We start from the raw sequence: 16,808 nt of genomic DNA on the forward strand, positions 1-16,808 counted from the left end.
CTCGCCCGGTGTACAGGAGGTTCGTGGGTTCGATCCCGACCCTGACGTCAGCTGTATATTTGGAGTTTGTGTGTCTCTCTCTCATCATCATCATCACGGTGGCTAGTGGATGTTAACTCCCTCGCCCGGTATATAGGAGGTTCGTGGGTTCGATCCTGACCCTGACGCCTGATGTATATTTGGAGTTTGCATATCTCTCTCCCCGTGGTGAGATGTTAACTCCCTCGCCTGGTGTACAGGAGGTTCATGGGTTCGATCCGGACCCTCGCGCCAGCTGTATATTTGGAGTTTGCGTCTAACTCTCTCTTCCAAATGGTGAGATGTTAACTACCTCGCCTGGTATACAGGACGGCGTGGGTTCGATCCCGACCCTGACGACGCCTGCTGCTGTATATATGGAGATTGCGTGTCTCTCTCTCTCATCATCATCACGGTGGCTAGGAGATGTTAACTTCCTCGCCTGGTATACAGGAGGTCGTGGGTTCGATCCCGACCCTGACGACGCCTGCTGCTGTATATTTGGAGTTTGTGTGTCTCTCTCTCATCATCATCACGGTGGCTAGGAGATGTTAACTTCCTCGCCTGGTATACAGGAGGTCGTGGGTTCGATCCCGGCTCTGACGACGCCTGCTGCTGTATATTTGGAGTTTGTGTGTCTCTCTCCCCGTGGGGAGATGTTAACTTCCTCGCCTGGTATACAGGAATCGTGGGTTCGATCCCGACCCTGACGACGCCTGCTGCTGTATATTTGGAGTTTGCGTGTCTCCCTCTCTTCACCATGGTGAGATGTTAACTTCCTCGCCTGGTATACAGGAGGTCGTGGGTTCGATCCCGAACCCTGACGACGCCTGCTGCTGTATATTTGGAGTTTGCGTGTCTCCCTCTCTTCACCATGGTGAGATGTGAACTACCTCGCTCGGTATACAGGAGGTCGTGAGTTCGATCCTGTCCCTGACAACGCCTGCTGATGTTGCTGTATATTTGGAGTTTGCGTCTAACTCTCTATGTCTCTCCCCGTGGTCGCGTGGATATTTCATCCGGGCCCTCCGGGTTTTCCCCTTCCACGTTTAGAATCAACGACGTCTCGCCTTCATACAATATTTAGCTGCTGCCTATACATTTATACACGACGACGACGATGATGATGAGAAGCCACTTCCGTTGAGCCATCGTTTGCGACAGCCACGTGGTCGCTTCTGATCAAGAGCTACCGTAGCTCAGTGGGGCTTTACCTAGTGAAACATTTTTTTAAAATGTGTTTATAGTTCACAGCATAAGAAGACGGGGAAGTGAAATGGGCAATTCTCTGCGCCAGTGTTTACCTGAATGAGGGTTGCTTAAGCAGCAAACAGTGGACATTATTTGACGCATGTGTAAACACAAACACACACACGCACGAGGCTCGTGGCCAGGGTAACGATATCTGAAGCCTCGCGCTGTTTAGCTAAGGTGTGGTGGGCACAGATAGCTCGCTGGGCGCATCGGCTGTGTCAAGTTCATTTGGTTTAACCGGAGATTGGGAACTCGAGGGCACCAGGGTGACAGCCTCGCTCGCACGAGGGCAGGAAGCGAGCGAGCGAGCGGGCGGTGGTTGGGTTAGTGAGTGGATGGGTGAGATAGCGAGTGAGTCAATGGTTGAGTGGGTGAGTGAGTGGGTGAGTGAGTGGGTGAGTGAGTGGGTGAGTGAGTGAGTGGGTGAGATGGTGAATTAATGATTAAGTGGGTGAGTGAGTGGGTGAGTGAGTGAGTGGGTGAGTGAGTGGGTGAGTGAGTGGGTGAGTGAGTGAGTGGGTGAGTGAGTGGGTGAGTGAGTGGGTGAGATGGTGAATTAATGATTGAGTGGGTGAGTATGTGAGTGAGTGGGTGAGTGAGTGAATGATTGAGTGGATGAGTGGGTAGGTGAGATAGTTAGTGAGTGCATGATTGAGTGCGTGAGTGAGTCAATGGGTGAGATAGTGAGTTAGTCAATGGTTGAGTGGATGAGTGAGTAGGTGAGATGGTGAGTTAATGATTGAGTGGGTGAGTATGTGAGTGAGTGGGTGAGATGGTGAGTGAGGGAGTGGGTGAGCGAGTGGGTGAATGGTGAGTGAGTCAATGCTTGAGTGGATGAGTGGGTAGGTGAGATAGTTAGTGAGTATATGATTGAGTGCGTGAGTGGGTCAGTGGGTGAGATGGTGAGTTAGTCAATGATTGAGTGGGTAAGTGAGTGAGTGGGTGAGATGGTGAGTTAATGATTGAGTGGGTGAGTATGTGAGTGAGTGGGTGAGATGGTGAATGAGTCAATGGTTGAGGGGGTGAGTGAGTGGGTGAGTGAGTGAGTGAGTGAGTCAATATGCTTGAGTGGATGAGTGGGTAGGTGAGATAGTTATTGAGTACATGATTGAGTGCGTGAGTGGGTCAGTGGGTGAGATGGTGAGTTCGTCAATGATTGAGTGGGTGAGTGAGTGGGTGAGATGGTGAGTTAATGATTGAGTGGGTGAGTATGTGAGTGAGTGGGTGAAATGGTGAGTGAGGGAGTGGGTGAGCGAGTGGGTGAATGGTGAGTGAGTCAATGATTGAGTGGATGAGTGGGTAGGTGAGATAGTTAGTGAGTATATGATTGAGTGCGTGAGTGGGTCAGTGGGTGAGATGGTGAGTTAGTCAATGATTGAGTGGGTAAGTGAGTGAGTGGGTGAGATGGTGAGTTAATGATTGAGTGGGTGAGTATTTGAGTGAGTGGGTGAAATGGTGAGCTGAGGGAGTGGGTGAGCGAGTGGGTGAATGGTGAGTGAGTCAATGATTGAGTGGATGAGTGGGTAGGTGAGATAGTTAGTGAGTATATGATTGAGTGCGTGAGTGGGTCAGTGGGTGAGATGGTGAGTTAGTCAATGATTGAGTGGGTAAGTGAGTGAGTGGGTGAGATGGTGAGTTAATGATTGAGTGGGTGAGTATGTGAGTGAGTGGGTGAGATGGTGAATGAGTCAATGGTTGAGGGGGTGAGTGAGTGGGTGAGTGAGTGAGTGAGTCAATGATTGAGTGGATGAGTGGGTAGGTGAGATAGTTAGTGAGTATATGATTGAGTGCGTGAGTGGGTCAGTGGGTGAGATGGTGAGTTAGTCAATGATTGAGTGGGTAAGTGAGTGAGTGGGTGAGATGGTGAGTTAATGATTGAGTGGGTGAGTATGTGAGTGAGTGGGTGAGATGGTGAATGAGTCAATGGTTGAGGGGGTGAGTGAGTGGGTGAGTGAGTGAGTGAGTCAATATGCTTGAGTGGATGAGTGGGTAGGTGAGATAGTTATTGAGTACATGATTGAGTGCGTGAGTGGGTCAGTGGGTGAGATGGTGAGTTCGTCAATGATTGAGTGGGTGAGTGAGTGGGTGAGATGGTGAGTTAATGATTGAGTGGGTGAGTATGTGAGTGAGTGGGTGAGATGGTGAGTGAGGGAGTAAGTGAGTGAGTGGGTGAATGGTGAGTGAGTCAATGCTTGAGTGGATGAGTGGGTAGGTGAGATAGTTAGTGAGTACATGATTGAGTGCGTGAGTGGGTCAGTGGGTGAGATGGTGAGTTAGTCAATTATTGAGAGGGTGAGTGAGTGGATGAGATGGTGAGTTAATGATTGAGTGGGTGAGTATGTGAGTGAGTGGGTGAGATGGTGAGTGAGTCAATGGTTGAGTGGGTGAGTGGGTGAGATGGTGAATGAGGGAGTGGGTGAGTGAGTGGGTGAATGGTGAATGAGTCAATAATTGAGTGGATGAGTGGGTAGGTGATATAGTTAGTGAGTACATGATTGAGTGCGTGAGTGGATCAGTGGGTGAGATGGTGAGTTAGTCAATGATTGAGTGGGTGGGTGAGTGGGTGAGATGGTGAGTGAGTAGTCAATGATTGAGTGGGTGAGGTGTGAGTGAGTCAATGATTGAATGCATTTGTGGGTGAGTGGATGAGATGGTGAGTGAGTCAATGATTGAATGGGTGAGTAGGTAAGTGAATAGGTGAGATAGTGAGTGAATCAATGATTGAGTGGGTGAGTGGGTAAGTGAGTAAGTGGGTGAGATGGTGAGTTAGTCAATTATTGAATAGGTGAGTGAGTAGGTGAGATGGTGACTGAATCAATGGTTGAGGGGATGAGTGAGTGGTTGACATGGTGAGTGCGTCAATGATTGAGTGGGTGAGTGAGAGATTGTGATGGTGAGTGACTCTCTGATTGATGGAGAGGATGAATGGGTAAGTGAGTGGGTGACGTAGGTGAGTGAGTCAATAAATGAGTGGGTGAGTAAATGGGTGAGAGTGGGTAAGTGAGCAAGTGGGTGAGATGGTGAGTAAGTCAATGATTGCGCTAGTGAGTGAGTGAATGGTGCGTTTGTGTGTATAGGTCTCTGTGTTCATCTATGGGTATCTATGTGGGTCTATGTCTCTCTGTGTGTGATGGTATAGGTCTTTGTGTCGGTATATGGGTATCTCTCTGTGTGAGTCGATGGGTCTCTGTGCCTATAGGTATCTGCGCGAGTCTATGAGACTCTGTGTGAGTATATAGGTGTCTGTGTCTGAATGTATCTATCTGAGTCTATGGGTCTCTGTGTGAGTATTTGAGTATCTGAATCTCTATGTGAGACGATGGTTATCTCTGTGCGTGAGTCTATGGGTCTCTGTGCCTATAGATATCTGCGTGAGTCTATGAGTCTCTGTATTAATCTATGGGTTTCTGTGTGAGTCTATGGGTGTATGTGTTTGAATGTATCTATCTGAGTCTATGAGTCTCTGTATGATTCTATGGGTTTCTGTGTGAGTCTAAGGGTGTCTATGTCTGAATGTATCTATCTGAGTCTATGGTCTCTATGTGAGACTATGGTTTTCTCTGTGCGTGAGTCTATAAGTCTATGGGATAGTATATGGGTCTCTGTGTGGGTCGATGGGTCTTTGTGCCTCGGTGCGAGTATATGGGTCGCTCTCTGTGTGAGTCTATGGGTATCTTAGACTATAGGTATCTGCGTGAGTCTATGAGTCTCTGTATGAGTCTATGGGTTTATGTGTGAGTCTATGGGTGTCTGTTTGAATGTATCTATCTGAGTCTATGGGTCTCTGTGTGAGTGTTTGAGTCTCAGTGCGTGAGTCTATGGGCCTCTGTGTTTATAGGTATATGTGTAGTGAGTTCAACACGGGGTAACTGCCCCTTAACAGAATAACAACCTATGGTGGTGACCACCAGGCTAAGGGGCCGCCCATAAATGACGTCACGCGATTTTGGACGATTTTGACCCCCCCCCCCCTCTAGTCACACGGCGTCACAAAAAGTCAGACCCCCCCCCCCTGAAATATGACGTCATATCACAAAGCTCTGCCCCTCCCAAAAATAAATATATAAAACATGCTTCAAATCGCTTTAACCGGTTGTCATTGTAGTGCGTATTTAATGTGGCGCTGCACTCTGATGTTGTAGTAGAAAATATTCATTAAAAAGTCTATTTAATTAAGTAGAACGTGTTGTCTATATTTATTTAAAGTTGCGCATTTTGATGTGACATTTCTCAACCCCCCCCCCCCTCATATTATTGGTTCTTTCTTGCTGTGGATTTCACACTTGATGATGATTGCTTGCGTTGCAGTCGAAACGTCGTGAGAATTTAAATTTTTTATATTTGTATTATTTTATTATTTCCCTTCTACGTGACTTTACCGAAAGAACCAAGAATATAAATCCCTGCAGTCACGAAAGCTTTAAATCAAACTCCCCCCCTCCCTCGTCACACATCGTCACAAATGTCTGACCCCCCCCCCCCCCCTAGGTGCGTGACGTCATTTATGGTCGGCCCCCTCTCTCGCGTGACCGCGGAGGTTGCAGTCGATGTCTCCCTCTCCTGGACGCAACTGTGAATGCATCTTCAGGGCGGCATACGTCTTCATGTTCTTTTGTAAAACAACTGCCACACGCACTTTGTATTTTAGCAGGTGTATTTTACACCGCACCATCATCATCAGCAGCATCATCAGTAGTATCAGCAGCAGCATCATCAGTAGTATCAGCAGCAGCAGCATCATCATCAGCAGTAGCATGTTCATCCTCATCAGTAGTATCATCAGTAGTATCAGCAGAAGCATCATCAGTAGTATCATCAGTAGTATCAGCAGCAGCAGCATCATCAGTAGTAGCATGTTCATCCCCATCAGTAGTATCATCAGCAGCAGCACCATCAGTAGTATCATCAGCAGCAGCATCATCAGCAGCAGCAGCATGTTCATCCTCAGCAGCAGCATCAGTAGTATCAGCAGCACAAGCATCATCATCAGCAGTAGCATATTCATCCTCATCAGTAGTATCAGCAGCAGCATCATCAGTAGTATCATCAGTAGTATCAGCAGCAGCAGCATCATCATCAGCAGTAGCATGTTCATCCTCATCAGTAGTATCATCAGTAGTATCAGCAGCAGCCTCATCAGTAGTATCAGCAGCACAAGCATCATCATCAGCAGTAGCATATTCATCAGTAGTATCATCAGTAGTATCATCAGTAGTATCATCATCAGCAGCACCATCAGTAGTATCATGTTCATCCTCATCAGTAGTATCAGCAGCAGCATCATTATCAGCAGCATCATTGTTCAGCAGCATCATCAGCAGCATCATCAGTAGTATCAGCAGCAGCATCAGCAGTAGTAACATGTGCATCCTCATTAGTAGTATCAGCAGCAGCATCATTATCAGCAGCATCATTGTTCAGCAGCATCATCAGCAGCAGCAGATCATTGTTCAGCAGCATCAGTAGCATCATCATCAGCATCATCATCAGTAATATCATCATCAGCAGCAGCATCATCAGCAGATCTTTGTTCAGCATCAGCAGCAGCAGCATGTTCATCATCAGCAGCATCATCAGCAGATCATTGTTCATCAGCAGCAGCATCAACAGTAATATCATCATCAGCATCATCAGAAGTATCATCATCAACAGCAGCAGCAGCAGATCATTGTTCAGGAGCATCATCATCAGCAGCAGCATGTTCATGCTCAGCAGCATCATCAGCAGCATCATCATCCTCAGCAGCATCATCAGCAGCAGCATCATCATCATCGGCAGCATCATCAACAGATAATTATATTCTTGGTTCTTTCGGTAAAGTCACGTAGATAGAAAATGAAATAAAAATAACAGATACTAAAATGTAATAAAATAAAATAATACAAATAATAAAGTGAAAAATAATGCTTTTATTATTGTAAAAAAAATGTAATTATGTTATTTTTATTTTCCATCTACGTGACTTTACCGAACGAACCAAGAATATGAATTCGTGCGGTCACGAAAGTTTTGAGTCAAAATTCAACGGATAATTGTTCATGGACGCGCACACAAAAGTTGACGTGTGCAATGCAGGTCGTGTCGCTCCTGATGGCACAGCACCTGCGGCAACGATGGACCCACATCGACAGCCCAACGCCTTGAAGGGCAGCGGTGACGCATGCACACGAGAGGGCAACCAACGTCAGATCGCCATCCCCTCGTTTCATTCTGTTCAATGCCTCCTAATGGCAGAAACAGCAGCAGCAGCAGCAGCGAGACGTTCAGGATCTCGATGATGAAAATGTGGAGGTCGTGCTGCCTCTGCTACTGCTGCTGCTACTGCTGCTACTACTGCTGCTACTATTACTGCTGCTACTAGTGCTGCTATTACTGCTGCTGCTGCTACTGATGCTGCTACTAGTGCTGCTGATACTGCTGCTACAAGTGATATTGCTACTATTGCTGCTACTGCTGCTGCTCGTGCTGCTGCTGCTACTGCTGCTTACTGTTGCTGCTGCTATTGCTGCTGCTACTACTCGTGCTCCTGCTACTACTATCGCTGCTATTGCTACTACTATTGCAGCTGCTGCTAGTGCTGCTACTACTGCTGCTACTACTGCTAATACTGCTGCCAATGCTGCTACTGCTGCTACAATTACTGCTGCTGCTGCTACTGCTGCTACTACTGCTGTTGCTACTACTACTGCTGCTGCTAGTGCTGCTACTGCAACTGCTACTGCTGCTGCTACTACTATTGCTGCTGCTACTACTACTGCTGCTGCTACTGCTGCTACTATTACTGCTGCTGCTACTATTACTGCTGCTACTACTGCTGCTGCTGCTACTACTATTGCTGTTGCTACTGCTGCTAGTGCTGCTGCTGCTACTAGTGCTACTGCTGCTACTAGTGCTACTACTAGTGCTACTGCTGCTACTGCTGCTGCTACTATTGCTGCTGCTACTACTACTGCTGCTGCTACTACTACTGCTGCTGCTAGTGCTGCTGCTGCTACTGCAACTGCTCCTGCTGCTGCTACTACTATTGCTGCTGCTACTACTACTGCTGCTGCTACTGCTGCTGCTACTACTGCTGCTGCTGCTACTACTATTGCTGCTGCTACTGCTGCTAGTGCTGCTGCTAGTACTAGTGCTACTGCTGCTACTAGTGCTACTGCTACTACTACTGCTGCTGCTACTACTATTGCTGCTGCTACTACTATTGCTGCTGCTACTATTGCTGCTGCTACTGCTGCTGGCCACGAGAGGGTTTCAGCAGACAGAGAGAGTTCAAGTCGTGTCGCTGTTCCTCCTTCAGTGAAGTCGCACAGACGACCACAGTGGGTTCACTGTGCGATCCGCAGTGTGTGTGTGTGCGTGTTGCACGGCCACATTATAGACAGTACATTATACACTACATAGTAGCTATGCTTGAGTTCAGTGTCAAACATAAATACATTATACACTACGTAGAAGCTATTCCTGATTTCAGTGTCAAACATTATACACTACATAGTAGCTATGCTTGAGTTCAGTGTCAAATATTATAAACAATACATTAAACACTACGTAGTAGCTACGCTTGATTTCAGTGTCAAATATTATAGACAATACATTATACACTACGTAGTAGCTATGTAGTGACGTGGTTGTTGTGACGTGGTTGTTGTGACGCGGTTGATGTTGTTGTGACGTGGTTGTTGTGGTTGTTGTTGTGGCATGGTTGTTGTGGCATGGTTGTTGTGGTTGTTGTTGTTGTGACGTGGTTGTTGTGGTTGTTGTTGTTGTGACGTGGTTGTTGTGGTTGTTGTTGTGACGTGGTTGTTGTAGTTGTTGTTGTTGTGACGTGGTTGGTGTGGTTGTTGTTGTTGTGACGTGGTTGGTGTGGTTGTTGTGGTTGTTGTTGTGACGTGGTTGTTGTGGTTGTTGTTGTGACGTGGTTGGTGTGGTTGTTGTTGTTGTGACGTGGTTGCTGTGGTTGTTGTTGTTGTGACGTGGTTGTTGTGGTTGTTGTGGTTGTTGTTGTGACGTGGTTGTTGTGGTTGTTGTGGTTGTTGTTGTGACGTGGTTGTTGTGGTTGTTGTTGTTGTGACGTGGTTGTTGTAGTTGTTGTTGTGGTTGTTGTTGTTGTTGTTGTTGTGACGTGGTTGTTGTGGTTGTTGTTGTTGTGACGAGGTTGGTGTAGTTGTTGTTGTGACGTGGTTGTTGTGGTTGTTGTTGTTGTCACGTGGTTGTTGTGGTTGTTATTGTGACATGGTTGATGCTGTTGTTCTTGTTGTGCCGTCGTTTTTGTGGCGTGGTTATTGTTCTTGTTGGTTGTTGCCACGTGGTTGTTGTTGTCACGTGGTTGTGGTTGTTGTTGTCACGTGGTTGTGGTGGTTGTTGCCACGTGGTTGTTTTTGTCACGTGGTTGTGGTGGTTGTTGTTGTGGTGGTTGTGGTTGTCACGTGGTTGTGGTTGTTGTTGCCACGTGGTTGTTGGTCACACCGTAGGCAGGGGGCTTCACGAGGGTCGCTCTTAAGTCAAATCACTTTTATTCGTGAACCACGCTACCGCAGAGCAGCGGGCATTACACAAAATCATCAGCATCATAATTATAAATAAAGTTAGGTGGAATTACAGGGGAGGTGGAAGGGGTGGGGGTGAAACACAACAACAACAACAAAAAACAACAACAAACACACTTGTTTGTATTGATTTAGCGGGCACCGTTCGTACACCGCGACTTCCGCAACACCGCCACCGAACGGCTCCTCTCCGCTCGTGTCGAGAGGGAAGGTCACGGAGAGGTCACGGAAAGGTCACGGTGAAGGTCACGGAAATGTCACGGTGAAGGTCACGGAAAAGGTCACAGAAGGTCACGGAAGGTCACGTAAGGTCACGCAAGGTCACGAACGGTCACAAAAGGTCACGGAAAGGTCACAAAAGGTCACGAGAAGGTTACGTAAAGGTCACGGTGAAGGTTACGGAAAAGGTCACAAAGGTCACAAAAAGGTCACGGAAAGGGTCACAGAGGGCAAAAAAACATAACTTATTAAAATATTATTAATTAAAATATGATTTATTACAACGGATAAACCCTATCGTTACACAATTAACGGAAATCGATCCTGTTTGTTTGCCATCAATAACATACAAAACCACCGATCGGCACAAATCGATGCCGTGCATAACTCGATTTGATTGGTGATCAATGTTAAAAAAAAGTAATAACATTGTGCATTTATTCTGTACCTTATCAACCCACTGCCTCCATCCACACGTTACGCTTAAAGTGAGAAGGGGGAGGGGAGAGGGAGAGGTGGGGTGATGGTTGTTTGACCATACTTCACCACCTTGGTAATGGTCATTGTTGGTTAGTAGAGGATTGGAGGATTAGTAGGGTGGTAGTGGTGGTGGTTCAGGAACGGCTCAGACATCGCCACGCCACTGATGTCAGCCGTCGTCGGGAGTTGGCAAGCTCCGTTAGTCAACACAAACAACAACAAATCCAAACCCCCCCCCCCCCCCGTATCGTCTGAACAGACTGTTGGGGCGAGTGCTGTTAAAGAGCAGCACCGGCACTGCTCACGAGGGGGTGGGTGGCCAGCACCACGCCCGGCCGCCTTTGTCTCCCCAGCGGCGATCTTTACGATGCACCGCACCAGGTACTCATTTGAGGTCGAGTCGAACTAGGGATGACCCAAGATCGAACTTGGGTCGCGGGGTTCGTAGTGCGGTGCGCTGACCGCTACACCACCGCTTCCCACAGAGTCGTAAACAAAGACAAAGATCCCCCGTGTAGCCTTAAGACTGTATGGGAAAGTGCTGTTAGCGAGCACCTATAAAGGCTAGAACGGCACACGAGGGGGTGGGTGTACAGCACCACGCCCGGCCGCCTTTGTCTCCCTAGTGGCGATGTTTACGCACCGTACCAGCTACTCATTTGAGGCCGAGTGGACCTAGGGTAGTTCCAGGACCGGTTCAGATAATCGTCACCGGTGTTGGCCGTGAGCTGGAATCGAACTTGGGTGGCCAGGTTCGTAGCGCGGCGTAGCGCTAACCACTACACCACCGCTCCCCCCCACACCTTCACACACGCACACACGCGCACTCGTCAGAAGAGATTGGTAGGGGAATACAAACAACAACCGCCGTTCACCACGATGTGGCGGAGACGTCACCACGGCGCTCGTGCTAGGCTAAGTGCACTTCGAAGTTTAAAACACGTGAAGCGTCGAACGCCCGCAGGGCAGGAGGTCACGGGGCAGACCTCGTGGGGCTGAGAGAACATCCAGACGTTCCCCGGGGGTTGGCAATCTAAACCAGGCTCAAACAACAACAACAACCCCTCCTGTGTGGCACGGCCACTGACACCGCCGCTAATGAAGCTCCTGCGGTGTGGCACGGTGGGTCACGTCCACTGACACCACCACTACTGAAGCCCCTACGGGGTGGCACGGTGGGTCACGGCCACTGACACCGCCGCTACTGAAGCCCCTACTGGGTGGCACGGTGGGTCACGGCCACTGACACAACCGCTACTGAAGCCCCTGCGGGTGGCACGGTGGGTCACGGCCACTGACACAACCGCTACTGAAGCCCCTGCGGGTGGCACGGTGGGTCACGGCCACTGACACTACCGCTACTGAAGCCCCTGCCGTGTGGCACGGTGGGTCACGGCCACTGACACCGCCGCTACTGAAGCCCCTACTGGGTGGCACGGTGGGTCACGGCCACTGACACAACCGCTACTGAAGCCCCTGCTGGGTGGCACGGTGGGTCACGGCCACTGACACCACCGCTACTGAAGCCCCTGCTGTGTTGCACGGCCACTGACGCTGAGCGCTACTAAGCCCCTGCTGTTAACCACTGACCCGTTGAAGGCTGTACCCGCTGGGGGTTTATGGCACCGCTGTACAGAATAATTATTGTTGTTGTCGGGGCATGGATTAGCAAGTGACTAAAAATGTTACCGGATGAGCTGCGACACAGCGGTGGGTGGGGTGGAGTGTGGGTTGGGTGGGTGGGAAAGTGGGGTGAGTGGGGTGGGTGGGGTGAGTGGGGTGGGTGGGGTATGGGTGGGTGAGTGGGGTGGGTGGGGGTGGGTGGGGTATGGGTGGGTGAGTGGGGTGAGTGGGTGAGTGGGGTGGGTGAGTGGGGTGGGTGGGGTGGGTGAGTGGAGTGGGTGGGGTATGGGTGGGTGAGTGGGGTGGGTGGGGGTGGGTGGGTGAGTGGGTGAGTGGGGTGAGTGGGGTGGGTGGGGTATGGGTGGGGTGAGTGGGCGAGTGGGGTGGGTGGGGTATGTTTGAGTGGGGTATGGGTGGGTGAGTGGGTGGGTGAGTGGGGTGGGTGAGTGGGGTGGGTGGGGTATGGGTGGGTGAGTGGGTGAGTGGGGTGGGTGAGTGGGTGAGTGGGGTGGGTGAGTGGGGTGGGTGGGGTGGGTGAGTGGGGTGGGTGAGTGGGGTGGGTGGGTGGGTGGGTGGGTGAGTGGGGTGGGTGGGTGGGTGGGTGAGTGGGGTGGGTGGGTGAGTGGGGTGGGTGGGTGGGTGGGTGGGTGAGTGGGGTGGGTGGGTGGGTGAGTGGGTGGGTGAGTGGGGTGGGTGAGTGGGGTGGGTGGGGTGAGTGGGGTGGGTGGGTGCCTTGGCACCCTGGTCTCGTGGCTATCTGCCACAGTCGGCTCTCGGCTCTAATCCAATCGGCGGTGCCCTTTGAGTAAAGGCAGCCACGCGTGTGGGCGGAGGGTAAAAGCGCAGCCCTGCAAGTTCCCTGCTGGCGGACACTGCTCAGCGGAAATGGCCTTCGCCCACCGAGAGACAGAAGCAGAGCTCCAGGCAACGCCCCCCCCCTGCCCAGAAGAAGTGGAGGGTGCTTGGCCTACTCTTCCAAAAGCTGGAAATACGTCTCGGAGTCGAGTTGATGGCCCAACTGTGGTGCAATGGATTCATCCCGGGTGTGCCGACTAAGGATGATGGTGGACGCATATAATGATGATGACTTTGGAAAATTCTGCAAGTAGTGATGGTGATGGACGTTACGATGGCCGTGATGATGATGATGATCACGCCGTTGGATGATGCTGAGTGTGACGACGATTGTTGTGAATGCCGCTGTTGCTGTTGATGATGACGATGAAGATGGATGCTGTGGATGGTTACGACGGGCATGATTGATAATTCCACTGAATGATGATGGTGGATTGCTTACAGTTATGATTGACAATACCGACGGCAATGATGGATCATGCAAACTATGCACTGAGCTAAACTATTTGTTTAGTTCACCCGGTAAGGCCCCACTGAGCTACGGTAGTTCTTTTTCAAAAGTGACCACGTGGCTGTCACAAATGATGGCTCAACGGAAGTGGCTCGTCATCATCATCATCGTATCATCGTCATCGTCGTCGTCGTCATCGTCGTCGTCGTCATCATCGTCATCGTCATCATCATCAGTCATCGTCATCGTCATCATCGTCGTCATCGTTATCATCGTCATCATCATCATCGTATCGTCGTCATCATCGTATCATCGTTATCATCGTCGTCGTCGTCATCATCGTCATCATCGTCGTCGTCATCGTCGTCGTCGTCGTCATCATCGTCGTCATCGTCGTCGTCATCATCGTCGTCGTCATCGTCGTCGTCATCATCGTCATCATCGTCGTCATCGTCGTCGTCATCATCGTCATCGTCGTCGTCATCATCGTCATCGTCGTCGTCATCATCGTCATCGTCGTCATCATCGTCATCATCATCACCACCACGTGGACATTTATGACAGCCAAATACCCGAAACCGCGTGACGTTTATTCTAAATGTGGATGAGGGAAAACCGGACGCCAAGGAAAAATCCACAGCAGGCGTCGGGGGTCGGGGGTCGAACCCACGATCTCCGACATACCAGGCGAGGTAGTTAACATCTGGCCACCGTGGTACCCCAAGCAATCGCAATTAATGACGAGGTCAAACGGTGTTGATGTAATGTTAAAAGGTGATGGCATCTAGCTACACCGATGAATGCGGGGGGACTTTAATTTCTCGACATTGCCAGCTGCCAAAGAACGATGATTGCGTTGCTATTTACAATCATGCCGTGTGTAATTTATATACGTGTGTGTGTGTGTGTTGGAGGAGGAGGGCTCGTGAAGAACGCTGCTACTGGGATATTGGAGGCAGTCGCCCTCCAGCAACAACGGAGGGCAGAGGAGCGACGCTCACAATGACGAGCGGAGCGCGTTGGGCGGCTAAAACGCATCAAATTGGCACAGTAGGGGCACAGGTGGTGCATCGGCCACTCATCTCAGTCAGTCGACCCATGGCACGCTGCTGGGTCTGTCACGTGACCTCCTGCCGGCGGGCGTTCGACACTTCACGTGGCCTTAAAGTGCACATGGCCTGGCACAAGCGTCGTGGTGACGTCACCGCCACTTAGTAGCGAATGGCAGTTGTTGTTGTGACGCGCTGTGTGACGCACTGTGTGACACGCTGTGTGTGACGCCGTGTGTGTGACGCCGTGTGTGTGACGCCGTGTGTGTGACGCCGTGTGTGTGACGCCGTGTGTATGGCGGTTGTTGGATTATGGGGCGGTGTAATGGTTAGCGCGCTGCGCTCCGAGCCCGGCTATGACCCAACGATTCCCGCTCACAGCCACCAACACCAGGTTACGATTATCCAAACCGCTCCTGGGACTCCCCCCCTAGGTCGACTCGGCCTCAAGCGAGTACGTAGTGCGGTGTGTTAAATAAACATCGCGACTCGGGAAGACAGAGGTCATACCGGGTGTGGCGCTGACCCCCGGAGTGTGCCGCAGTGCCGGCCTTCACCGGTGCTGCCGCTCACCAACAGCGCTCGCGTCCCAAAAGTCTGCATGGGCTATGCAGAGGGGACCTTTTGACGCTGTTGGACAATGCACGATTGCGTCTCCAAGCACAGCGGGGGAAGCGATGTGGGCACATCCGTGATTTTACTGTCAAAATTACCAAATCGTGCAATGTCGCCCACGTGTTTAAATAATTGAAACTTTTAAATGTTTAAATAGTTTTTTTACTGTCGTGACTCTGAATTAAAAGGTTAAATTGAGTGGCCAAAGCAGTGCTTGACGTTCACAAAATAATCAATCATACAAAAAGAATCGCCCATCAATAATTTAAGTTATTCAAATGCAACGCTTATCCATCTGAACATGCGAAAATATGAAATAAAATCTAAAATTTTAGGCCCTGCAAATGTGCGAAAGGTTCATTGGTAGCTCATTCCTACTGATCACGAAAGACCTAACAACTATTTGCCTCCTCTTTCGGCGTATTCCCATGCAATTAAATAACCACTTGAAACTGCCGACATGCAGATTTACGGAAACCGATAGAATGATTTGCCCGTAATTGATTCATTCGAAATCCCACTCACTCCTTTCCCTCTCGGCTCACACTCGGTCCTGCCAGCAGTCGGCAAGTGCGGGCACACGATTTGTAAACGACACGCGCGTTAAAACATCTAGCTCACACAAAAGCGTGCTACCCGTGTACGAACAACAACAATACAACTACTAATCAGAATATGTAACATATGCACAGTTTTCCTTCCACCTCCTCTCGACTATTCTTTCTTTCTCTCTCCTCCTCTCTTTGTCTCTCTCCTTTTCTCTCTCTCTCTCATCTTCTCAGAGAGAAAAGAGGTAAAGGAGGAAATACAACCAGAGAATGATTCGGAATGTGAGACCGGGAAGCATCCAGGACTGGCGCCACCAGCAAACTGCCCAAGCTCTGCCATCCTATATTGCGACGTGTGGCCAACACAACTGATTCTATACACGCGACGGGAAACCAGAGCACGTGGAGAAAACCCCACGCATGCAAGGGGATGGGGGGGGGGGGTCCGGAGGTGACCCGGAGGACAGAGAGACACGCAAACTCCAAATATACAGCAGCAGGCATCGTCAGGGTCGGGATTGAACCCACGTCCTCCTGCATACCAGGCGATGTAGTTAACATCTCCTAGCCACCGTGATGATGATGATGAGAGAGAGAGAGACACGCAAACTCCAAATATACAGCAGCAGGCGTCAGGGTCGGGATCGAACCCACGACCTCCTGTATACCAGGCGAGGTAGTTAACATCTCGCCAGGGCGTACACCGCTGTGCAACCGTGGTGTTCAGTTATCCGACTCGCTGTTGGCAATGTCCACCCGGTACCTCCATCCGTCACCCGCCCCATCCCGTCGAGTCGGATATGCGGCGTAGTCCTCGAAAAGAAAGACAAAGGACCCCCGTGTAGCCTGGAAAAGACTGTTGGGGCAAGTGCTGTTAGCGAGCAGCAGCACGTATGAAGGCCCGCACTGTGGCACACGAGGGGGTGGGTGGCCAGCACCACGCGATGTTTACTACACACCGCACCGGGTACTCATTTGAGGCCGAGTCGACCTAGGGGAGGCCCAGGACCGTGATGGGTGACAGTTAAAAATCATGATAATAACAACAATAACATCTTCTTGGTTCTTTCGGTAAAGTCACGTAGAAGGGAAGTAATAAAATAATAAAAATAAAACATAATAAAACAATTCTCACGACGTTTCGGCCACA

Source organism: Lethenteron reissneri, chromosome 67 (assembly GCF_015708825.2).
Source record: "Lethenteron reissneri isolate LAM-NWPU_2019-01 chromosome 67, ASM1570882v1, whole genome shotgun sequence".
NCBI classification, from domain to species: Eukaryota; Metazoa; Chordata; class Hyperoartia; order Petromyzontiformes; family Petromyzontidae; genus Lethenteron; species Lethenteron reissneri.